Raw genomic sequence first — 11952 nt, forward strand, 5'->3', positions numbered from 1 at the left:
TCTTTCATTTCACCTCTAGAGCTAATTATGTATTCTAGGTTAACAAAAATTCCAGATCATATCATCATGAGTTTAAACTTTACAATGAACTCGTTATTTCCATTTATTACTAGCCTGCATTATAGCAATATTTAGCTAATGAATTCTCAAAATATTTCTTGAAATTTGAAAGAGTGCCTGAAGTAAATGGTGTAATTATTTATTTCTCAGAATTTTAAATTCAGTGTTCTGTTTAATCTCAAAGGGATACCAATGAAGTTAGGGCGTAAGGACTCTGTGGTTAATAAAATGGCAAGAATTAAAAAGGATTATTACATTTTTTCCTCATACTATGATGGCTACAATTTTTTAAAACAGTAGAAATGTTTAATTTTTAAAGGCCGCTAGTGTCTATTTTATGCAAAATGTGAGCTCCCCAGTTCAACCTGTTGTTTGAAATTTGACCAGCTTTTTCTTGCTCTTGTTCAGGACAGTTATTAAACAGTCCAGGCAGGCCTCCGGAGTTACATATATGTATGTGGCTCTGTGTGTATATATACACAGAAGTACAAGTAGCATATAATCAATTTACATAAGACTTTTGCTTTTGATGAAAATTCTTCTAAAAGTGAATATAAATTAATAGCATATGGAGCCTACAAAAATTGACTAATAGGCAAGTAGTCAAAGATAATCTGTGAACAAAGAGTTTGCTGAAACATACTTTTTTTTTTTACATGTAATAACATTGTATCGAAGGGTTTCCAGAATTACATAATGTTATAGGGCACTTATCCTGAGACACACAAAGGAGACAAGGGGTAGAGCTAGAATGGAAGGGAAAATAAAGGACAAATAGAGATAGATACTTAAGTGGAAATGTTTTTATAAGAAAATCATCAAACAGGTGGTAATTTTAAAACATGGCTTTTCCAGGCAGGAAATTTTCTGAATTTATTGCAAAAGAAGATAAATCACGTGTCTACGTAGATCATGCCAATGAAATGAACAATAAAGGTTACTTATTAGAATATTGAAAATGGTTGATAATAAATTATTTATATTTATGGTAAGAGCAATAAACTTGATTTTTAGGGGGTTCAATGACTTCCTGAAATCATCCTTTCACAGATTTTCTCAGAGTGTCTAATTGGCAAAAGCACAGCTCCAAATAGCTCTTTCTGTCAACGTCTACAGAATATTTACAGTTTGATTTCTGAAAGTTACCATTTCTACTGATCTTACAAATTTGTAAAATGAATGCCCACCAGGACAAAATATTAAGTGATAAAATTAATTGGATCCTACAAGTGAAAATCTAGGCAAGGAAAGTCTTCTTCCTTCTTAATGAATGATTTTTATGTCTCTTTATTCATGTCCTTCTAGGTAGAGCAACACTCTGCAGACCTTCTTTTGAGGCATTTCACCACCAGAGTAAGTGTGATGTATGACTAATTAGTCCACCCACAGGGGGCTGGTGAAATTATATTGGAAGTTATTTCCTAACTGGCATATCTTGGAGTAAAATTAATCTCATAACAGCTCTCATAAGAGAGCATAAGCTTAAAAGACCATTTTTCATTCAACTTTACCAAACAAAGTGCAAATTTAGGACTCCAGTTGTGAAGTTTGGTTGTGTGTGGATTGTACAGTGAAGGTACCAGTGGACAACAGTTGCTCATCAAGCAAGTTTATACAAAAGCTTTGGGACAAGTCCAACTCTAGATAAAATTCTAAAGGATTTCGTGCCTGTGTTCAGAGTTCCTTTTTCTCTCTCCAAGGTAACCCACATATCAAAAGACATATGGGTTGTGGGTAGAACTTCCTAAAATTGCTGGTGAGAAGTGTGCCATGCATAAACATACTTCACTAGCTTGAATTTTCTATTAGTCTCACAGGCAGCAATTACGATCATGTATGTTGTTCTATCTCCACACACTCCTGTACATAGAAAGATCAAGTAACATCCCTGGTTAAGATGTGTACAGGTTACAAGACATGTTTAAATATATTCACCAAGAGGTTTATTATTTTCACAGTGGCATTCACTAAATCAGTTGTCAATGCAGCAATACTCAAGGAATAAGCAGGGTCTTTATCAAAGTTTGGAGTCAACCCCAAGTTAGATCACTGAAGCACATAACTATAGATAAGGTCACTCAAAAGCACAAATCCAGGTTATAAATATTCAGTTGTCATTTATATGCATTTAGCAATTTGAATGCTGGGAAGTGTAGCCCAGAAAATCAATCGACATGGAACTATTGAAGAGGCATGCATGGCACCTGCACTTTGAATCTCTTCAGACTCAGGTTAAACAGGAGACACCGTAGCTCATGTATCCTGCAATAACCCTTCCTCATCGTCTTTTTGTCTACGAACCTGCCCTTTTCAATGTTATCTATATGCCTGAAGGTATGAATACCCTTGATCTTGCTAAAAAATGGTACCACCCGTCAGCAAAATCTCACTGATCGGTGTCTATGTTACCTCACCGAGTTAGCCTTTTGTGTTGTTGTGGAACAGGATGACAATGTTGACACAATCCAAACCAGTATTGGAAAGTTAATGTTGGATGCGTCTTTGACAATTGATGGAATGACCTGAAATCAAATGTGAGGCAGTGGAGACTCAAGAATGCTATTCAGGCAGTTAGTGATCTGTGGAGATACTAAATGAAATATCTGGAAGGAATTGTAATCTTGCAACTATACTTTTATGTGTTTTTTGACATAAACGGTTTCTATTTATGATGGAGCTGCAGAGTGCATTTCCCATGAAGTTCCCTCAGTGTTAACTAACATAGTCATGTGTCACTTAATGACAGGGGTATGTCTGAGAAATGCATTGCTGGACAATTTTATTATTGTATGAACATCACAGAGTTTACTTACACAAACCTAGATACTATAGCTGATTACATACCTATGCTATATGGTATAGCCTATTCCCCCTAAGCTACAAACCTGTGCAGCATGTTACTGCACTGAATACTGTAGGCAATTGTAACACAACAGTTAAGTATATCTATATGCTTACTTATATCTATACAGTAAGTGTATCTATACATGTCTAAACATAGAAGAGGTACAGTAAAAATACAGTGTTATGATTTTATTGCACCACTGTCATGTGTGTGCACCATCCTTGACCAAAATGTTATGTGATGTGTGATTGTAACAAAAGAATTAATTAAAGATAATATTGAAGTGCCTATTGAAATTTCAGTGAAGGAAGGAATATTTGTAAATTCTGATTGCCTTAAGTGGGAGTTGACTTTCTTCCTGTTTCCACGGTTGTTCTTGTGAAACGGCATAGCTTTCCAAAGACCTGAAATCTCCGACAAATCTTGCAATTCTCTATTGCCTGCATTATGAAGGTCACCTGGTATCAAATGAAGCAAAATGGTAGATTATAAAGACCTGTACTTTCTTGTCAGTTCCTAAACATAGCAAGCATTGGTCTGTCTTGAACATTTCTGCGGTTATAAATTAGCCTTGGGTCATGATTGTCTGCCTTTTTATCATAGACAAGATTTAATTTAGGAGATGTCCTTTTAATGTGTTATGTGAATAGTAAGTGCCACTTATGAAGCCCTATTTTCTTCCAGTCATTTTAATTGTCGAATCTATCCAGTCAAGATGCATTGTTAGAGGCTTCACTGATGACACCGTCTGTGTGTGTGTGTGTGTGTGTGTGTGTGTCTGTGTACATACATATGATTGAGCAGGATTTAATGTAAGTCAAAACAATCTCAAATTTCTTAGGACAATACAGCTTCCTTGGCCATTCCCTTGGAGCTCTGGGTTGAGGAGCTGGTGATGTGTGTTTCTTTTGCGTGTTCTACACGTTATCCCTATGCAGGCCTTCCTTGGGCTTGGTTTTGGAACCAGTGATGAGGAATATCATTAGAATTGTTGTGCTCAAAAAGATTCCTCCATTCTTGTGTATAAGCAATGGCAATTTTCCCAGACCAATATTTCTTCTTTTGAAATGGTAAATTTTAAATAGTAACAGGTTAGTATAATCCCATAAAATAACAAAGTTTGAGTTCTATGAACTGTGTTTTATGCTAAATCATCATTTACTCCTTGTATGATCTTTTTTTTTTTTTTTTTGAGATGGAGTCTCACACTGTCACCGAGGCTGGAGTGCAGTGGCATGATTTTGGCTCACAGCAACTCCACCTCCAGGATTCACACCATTCTCCTGCCTCAGCCTCCTGAGTAGCTGGGACTACAAGTGCTGCCACCATGCCTCGCTAAATGTTTTTTAAGATTAAGGGCAAAATCAAAGCTGCTCCCCTATATTATATTCATAAAACAGAATGATTAAAGCAGGCTATTTATTTATTAGAAGCAAATACTCCAAATTTAGCATCTAAGACATGACAGCCTTTCAAAAGACATCAATTTACTTTTTACTGTCTATAGCTATGTTTGTGTTCATGTTATTGGTGTCCGTAATATTTCATTAGATGTTCAGGGCAAATTGATAAATGAAAATAATGTATACGATAAGGAGAACAATCTAGGCCACCTGGAGGCCCCTTACAACTCAGCTGGTGAAGCAATATTGCCTGGGTGTAATAGTGAGCAAGAACGTTTCAAACGTGTTGGGCAGTTTTCAGGCAGCGGAATATGTATGCCAATCCAGGCAACAAGTTAAGTGGAGGCCAGTTAAAAGATCAGGCTGTGATTACACGATTTTTGTTGGTTTGTTTCTACTGAGGAAATATAACACTTACTTATTATTTTCTCCATCTATCCCGCTATTTTGTCAAAACCTTTCATGTAAGTTACTACCAAACACTGGGTTATCCAAGATCTGTGGGTCGTATTCAATATTTGCTTTTCCCTCCAGTACTAACACATTTGATTCCCTTTGTAACTTTCTCCCGTTTCTCCTTTCAGCCTGTTTTCTCCAACCACACTGAGGGTATGAGCCTCCCTATGTACTCTCCCACCCTGTTTCATCTCATAGTGGAAAAAAAAATATATTCATATAAAACTACACAGAAGCATTCTGTGAAACTTCTTTCTGATCCGTGCATTCAACTAACAGAGTTAAACCACACTTTTGATAGAGCAGTACTGAAACACTCTTTCTGTAGAAAATGCAAGTGAACATTCGGAGTGCTAAGAGGGTAATAGTGGAAAAAGGAATATCTTCAAATATAAACTACACAGAAGCATTCTGTGAAACTTTTTTCTGATCTGTGCATTCAACAAAGAGAGTTGAACCTTACTTTTGATTGAGCAGTTCTGAAACACTCTATCTGTAGAAACTGCAAGCAGACATTCGGAGGGCTAAGAGTCCTACAGTGGAAAAAGGAATGTCTTCAAATAAAAACTACACAGAAGCATTCTGTGAAACTTCATTTCATTCTGTGCGTTCAACTAACAGAGTTGAACCTTACTTTTGATTGAGCAGTTCTGAAAAACTCTTTCTGTAGAAACTGCAAGTGGACGTTTGGAGCGCTAATCGGCCTATAGTGGAAAAAGGAATATCTCCAAATAAAAACTACACAGAGGCATTCTCTGAAACTTCTTTCTGTTCTCTGCATTCAACTAACAGAGTTGAGCCTTACTTTTGATTGAGCAGATCTGAAACACTCTTTCTGTAGAAACTGCAAGTGGACATCCAGAGCAGAAAGAGGCGTACACTGGAAAAAATATATCTTCATATAAAACTACACAGAAGCATTCTGTGAAACTTCTTTCTGTTCCGTGCATTCAACTAACAGAGTTAAACCATACTTTTGATAGAGCAGTTCTGAAACACTCTTTCTGTGGAAAATGCAAGTGAACATTCGGAGCGCTAAGAGGGTAATAGTGGAAAAAGGAATATCTTCAAATATAAACTACACAGAAGCATTCTGTGAAACTTCTTTCTGTTCTGTACATTCAACTAACAAAGTTGAACCTTACTTTTGATTGAGCAGTTCTGAAACACTCTTTCTGTAGAAACTGCAAGTGGACATTCGGAGCGCTAAGACGCCTATAGTGGAAAAAGGAATATCTTCAAATAAAAACTACACAGAAGCATTCTGTGAAACTTCTTTTTGTTCTATGCATTCAACTAACAGAGTTGAACCTTACCTTTGATTGAGCAGTTCTGAAACACTCTTTCTGTAGAAACTGCAAGTGGACATTCGGAGCGCTAAGAGGCGTATAGTGGAAAAACAAATATCTTCAAATAAAACTACACAGAAGCATTCTGTGCAACTTCTTTCTGTTCTGTGCATTCAACTAACAGTGTTGAACCTTACTTTTGATTGAGCAGTTCTGAAATACTCTTTCTGTAGAAAATGCAAGTGGACATTTGGAGGGCTAAGAGGCCTATAGTGGAAAAAGGAATATCTTCAAATAAAAACTACACAGAAGCATTCTGTGAAACTTCTTTTTGTTCTGTGCATTCAACTAACAGAGTTGAACCTTACCTTTGATTCAGCAGTTCTGAAACACTCTTTCTGTAGAAACTGCAAGTGGACATTCGGAGCCCTAAGAGGCGTATAATGGAAAAAGGAATACCTTCAATTAAAAACTACACAGAGGCATTCTGTGAATCTGCTTTCTCATCTGTGCATTCAACTAACAGAGTTAAACCATACTTTTGATTGCGCAGTTCTGAACACTCTTTCTGTAGAAAATGCAAGTGGACATTCGAGCGGTAAGACGGTAATAGTGGAAAAAGGAATATCTTCAAATATAAACTACAGAGAACTATTCTGTGAAACTTCTTTCTGTTCTGTGCATTCAACTAACGGAGTTGAAACTTACTTTTGATTGAGGAGTTCTGAAACACTCTTTGTGTAAAAACTGCAAGCGGACATTCGGAGGGCTAAGATGCCCACAGTGGAAAAAGGAATAGCTTCAAATAAAAACTACACAGAAGCATTCTGTGAAAATTCATTTCATTCTGTGCATTCAACTAACAGAGTTGAACCTTACCTTTGATTGAGCAGTTCTGAAACACTCTTTCTGTAGAAACTGCAATTGGACATTCGGAGCCCTAAGAGGCGTATAATGGAAAAAGGAATACCTTCAATTAAAAACTACACAGAGGCATTCTGTGAATCTGCTTTCTCATCTGTGCATTCAGCTAACAAAGTTAAACCATATTTTGATTGAGCAGTTCTGAAACACTCTTTCTGTAGAAACTGCAATTGGACATTCGGAGCGCTAAGAGGCCTATACTGGAAAAGGATATCTCCAAATAAAAACTACACAGAAGCATACTCTGAAACTTCCTTCAGTTCTCTGCATTAACCTAACAGAGTTGAGCATTACTTTTGCTTGAGCAGTTCTGCAACACTCTTTCTGTAGAAACTGCAAATGGACATTCGGAGCGCTAAGAGGCGTATGGTAGAAAAAGGAATATCTTCAATTAAAAACCACACAGAAGCATTCTGTGAAACTGTTTTCTTATCTGTGCATTAAACTAACAGAGTTGAACCTTACTTTAGATTGAGCAGGTCGGAAACACTCTTTCTGTAGAAACTGCAAGTGGACATTCGGAGCGCTAAGAGGCGTACAGTGGAAAAACGAATATTTTCAAATAAAACTACACAGAAGCATTCTGTGAAACTACCTTTTGATCTGTGCATTCATGTAACAGAGTTGAAGCTTACTTTTGATTGAGCATTTCTGAAACACTCTTTCTGTAGAAACTGCAGTGGACATTCGGAGCGCTAAGAGGCTTACAGTGGAAAAACGAATATCTTCAAATAAATACAACACAGAAGCATTCTGTGAAACTTCTTTCTGTTCTGTGCATTCAACAAAAAGAGTAGAACCTTACTTTTCATTGAGTCGTTCTGAAATACTCTTTCTGTAGAAACTGCAGTGGACATTCGGAGCGCTAAGAGGCCTACAGTAGAAAAACGAAAAACTTCAAATAAATACTACACAGAAGCATTCTGTAAAACTTCTTTCTGTTCTGCGCATTCATCTAAAAGAGTTGAACCTTACTTTTCATTGAGCCTTTCTGAAACTCTCTTTCTGTAGAAACTGCAATTGGATATTCGGAGCGCTAAGGGGCCTATATTGGAAAAAGGACTATCTTCAAATAAAAACTACACAGAAGCATTCTGTGAAACTTCTTTCTGATGTGTGCATTAAGCTAACAGAGTTAAACCATACTTTTGATTGAGCAGTTTTTAAACACTCTTTCTGTAGAAAATGCAAGTGGACGTTCGGAGCGCTAAGAGGGTAGTACTGGAAAAAGGATTATCTTCAAATATAAATTACACCGAAGCATTCTCTGAAACGTCTGTCTGTTCCTTGCATTCAACTAACAGAGTTGAACCTTAATTTGATTGAGCGGTTCTGAAACACTCTTTCTGTAGATACTGCAATTGGACATTCTGAGCGCTAAGATTCCTATATTGGAAAAAGGATTATCTTCAAATGAAAACTACACAGAAGCATTCTGTGAAACTTCTTTTGGATATGTGCATTCAACTAACAGATTTAAACCATACTTTTGATTGAACAGTTCTGAACACCCTTTCTGTAGAAATTTCAAGTGGACTTTCGGAGCGCTAAGAGGGTAATAGTGGAAAAAGGAATATATTCAAATACAAACTACACAGAAGCATTCTGTGAAACAACTTTCTGTTCCGTGCATTCAACTAACAGATTTGAAACTTACTTTTGATTGAGCCGTTCTGAAACACTCCTTCTGTAGAAAGTGCAATTGCACATTTTGAGCGCTAAGAGGCCTATATTGGGAAAAAGAATATCTTCAAATAAAATCTACACAGAAGAATTCTGTGAAACTTCTTTCTGATCTGTGCATTCAACTAACAGAGTTAAACCATGCTTTTGATTGAGCAGTTCTGAAACACTCTTTCTGTAGAAAATGCAAGTGGACATTCGGAGCGCTAAGAGGGTAATAGCGGAAAAAGGAATATCTTCAATTATAAACTACACAGAAGCATTCTCTGAAACTTCTTTCTGTTCCGTGCATTCAACTAACAGTGTTGAACCTTACTTTTGATTGATCAGTTCTGAAACACTCTTTCTGTAGATACTGCAATTGGACATTCTGAGCGCTAAGAGTCCCATATTGGAAAAAGGAATATCTTCAAATAAAAACTACATAGAAGCATTCTGTGAAACTTCTTTCTGATCTGTGCATTCAACTAACAGAGTTAAACCATGCTTTTGATTGAGCAGTTCTTAACACTCTTTCTGTAGAAAATGCAAGTGGACATTCTGAGCGCTAGGAGGGTAATACTTGAAAAAGGTGTATATTCAAATATAAACTACACAGAAGCATTCTGTGAAACATCTTTCTGTTCTGTGCATTCAACTAACAGGGTTGAATGTTACTTTTGATTGAGCCGTTCTGAAACACTCTTTCTGTAGAAATTGCAATTGGACATTCTGAGCGGTAAGAAGCCTATATTGGGAAAATGAATATACTCAAATAAAAACTACACAGAAGCATTCTGTGAAACTTCTTCTGATCTGTGCAATCAGCTAACAGAGTTAAACCATACTTTTGATTGAGCAGTTGTAAAACACACTTTCTGTAGAAAATGCAAGTGGACATTCGGAGCGCTAATATGGTAATAGTGGAAAAAGGAATATCTCCAAATAAAAACTACACAGAAGCATTCTCTGAAACTACTTTCTGATCTGTGCATTCTACTAACAGTGTTAAACCATACTTTTCATTGAGCAGTTCTGAAACACTCTTTCTGTAGGAAATGTAAGTGGACATTCAGAGCGCTAAGAGGGTAATAGTGGAAAAAGGAATATCTTCAAATGTAAACTACACAGAATCATTCTGTGAAACTTGTTTCTGTTCTGTGCTTTCAACTAACAGAGTTGAACCTTACTTTTGTTTGAGCCGTTCTGAATCATTCTTTCTGTAGAAACTGCAACTGGATATTCTGAGCGCTAAGAGGCCTATATTGGGAAAAAGAATATATTCAAATAAAAACTACACAGAAGCATTCTGTGAAACTTCTTCCTGATCTGCGCATTAAGCTAACAGAGTTAAACCATACTTTTGATGGAGCCGTTCTGCAACACTCTTTCTGTAGATACTGCAATTGGACATTCTGAGCGCTAAGAGGCCTCTATTGGGAAAAAGAATATATTCAAATAAAAACTACACAGAGGCATTCTGTGAAACTTCTTTCTGATCTGGTCATTCAACTAACAGAGTTAAACCATACTTTTGATTGAGCAGTTATGAAACACTCTTTCTGTAGAAAATGCAAGTGGACATTTGGAGCGCTAAGATTGTAATAGTGGAAAAAGGAATATCTCCAAATAAAAACTACACAGAAGCATTCTCTGAAACTTCTTTCTGTTCCGTGCATTCAACTAACAGAGTTGAAACTTACTTTTGATTGAGCAATATTGAAACACTCTTTCTGTAGATACTGCAATTGGACATTCTGAGCGCTAAGTGTCCTATATTTGAAAAAGAAGTATCTGCAAATAAAAACTACACAGAAGCATTCTGTGAAACTTTTTCTGATCTGTGCATTCAACTAACATATTTAAATCATAATTTGATTGAGCAGTTCTGAACACTGCTTCTGTAGAAAATGCAAGTGGACATTCGGAGCGCTAAGGGGGTAATAGTGGATAAATGAATACCTTCAAATATAAACTACACAGAATCATTCTGTGAAACTACTTTCTGTTCTGTGCATTCAACTAACAGTGTTGAACCTTACTTTTTATTGTGTCGTTCTGAAACACTCTTTTTGTAGAAATTGCAATTGGAAATTCTGAGCGCTAGGAGGCCTATATTGGGAAAAAGAATATATTAAAATAAAAACTACACAGAAGCATTCTGTGAAACTTCTTCTTGATCTGTGCATTCCGCTAACAGAGTTAAACCGTGCTTTTGATTGAGCAGTACTGAAACAATCTTTCTCTAGAAAATGCACGTGGACATTCGGAACGCTAAGATGGTAATATTGGAAAAAGGAATATCTCCAAATAAAAACTATACAGAAGCATTCTCTGAAACTTCTTTTTGTTCTCTGCATTCAACTAACAGAGTTGAGCCTTACTTTTGAAAGACCTGTTCTGAAACACTCTTTCTGCAGAAACTGCAAGTGGACATTCTCAGCGCTAAGTGGCCTATATTGGGAAAAAGAATATCTTCAAATAAAAACTACACAGAAGCATTCTGTGAAACTTCTTTCTGATCTGTGCATTCAACTAACAGAGTTAAACCATACTTTTGATTGAGCCGTTCTGAAACAATTTTTCTGTAGAAAATGCAAGTGGACATTCGGAGCGCTAAGATTGTAATAGTGGAAAAAGGAATATCTCCAAATAAAAACTACACAGAAGAATTCTATGAAACTTCTTTCTGTTCTCTGCATTCAACTAACAGAGTTGAGCCTTACTTTTGAAGGAGCAGTTATGAAACACTTTCCGTAGAAACTGCAAGTGGACATTCGGAGCGCTAATAGGGTAATAGTGGAAAAAGGAATATCTTCAACTAAATACTACACAAAAGCATTCTGTGAAACTTCTTTCTGTTCTGTGCATTCAACTAAAAGAGTTGAACCTTACTTTTGATTGAGCCGTTCTGAAACACTTTTTCTGTAGAAAATGCAAGTGGAGATTCGGAGCTCTAAGAAGGTAATAGTGGAAAAAGGAATATATTCAAATATAAACTACACAGAAGCATTCTGTGAAACTGCTTTCTGTTCTGTGCAGTTAACTAACAGAGTTGAACCTTACTTTTGATTGAGCCGTTCTGAAACCCTCTTTCTGTTCAAACTGCAATTGGACATTCTGAGTGCTAAGAGGCCTATATTGGGAAAAAGAATATCTTCAAATAAAAAATACACAGAAGCATTCTGTGAAACTTCTTTCTGATCTGTGCATTCAGCTAACAGATTTAAACCATACCTTTGATTGAGCAGTTCTGAAACACTCTTTCTGTAGAAAATGCAAGTGGACATACGGAGCGCTAAGATGGTAATAG

General features: G+C 36.5%; 1 long non-coding RNA gene across 1 annotated transcript; it reads right to left on the reverse strand.

Annotated features, from left to right (window-relative positions):
- Positions 1-7781: 7781 nt before the first annotated feature.
- Positions 7782-9848, reverse strand: LOC134734602 (uncharacterized). Its single transcript, XR_010117745.1, has 3 exons — positions 9830-9848; positions 8635-8704; positions 7782-7851 (listed from the first exon to the last, which is right to left on the reverse strand). It is a non-coding gene; the product is annotated as an uncharacterized lncRNA (long non-coding RNA).
- Positions 9849-11952: the final 2104 nt, after the last annotated feature.

This window comes from Symphalangus syndactylus, chromosome 12 (assembly GCF_028878055.3).
Source record: "Symphalangus syndactylus isolate Jambi chromosome 12, NHGRI_mSymSyn1-v2.1_pri, whole genome shotgun sequence".
NCBI classification, from domain to species: Eukaryota; Metazoa; Chordata; class Mammalia; order Primates; family Hylobatidae; genus Symphalangus; species Symphalangus syndactylus.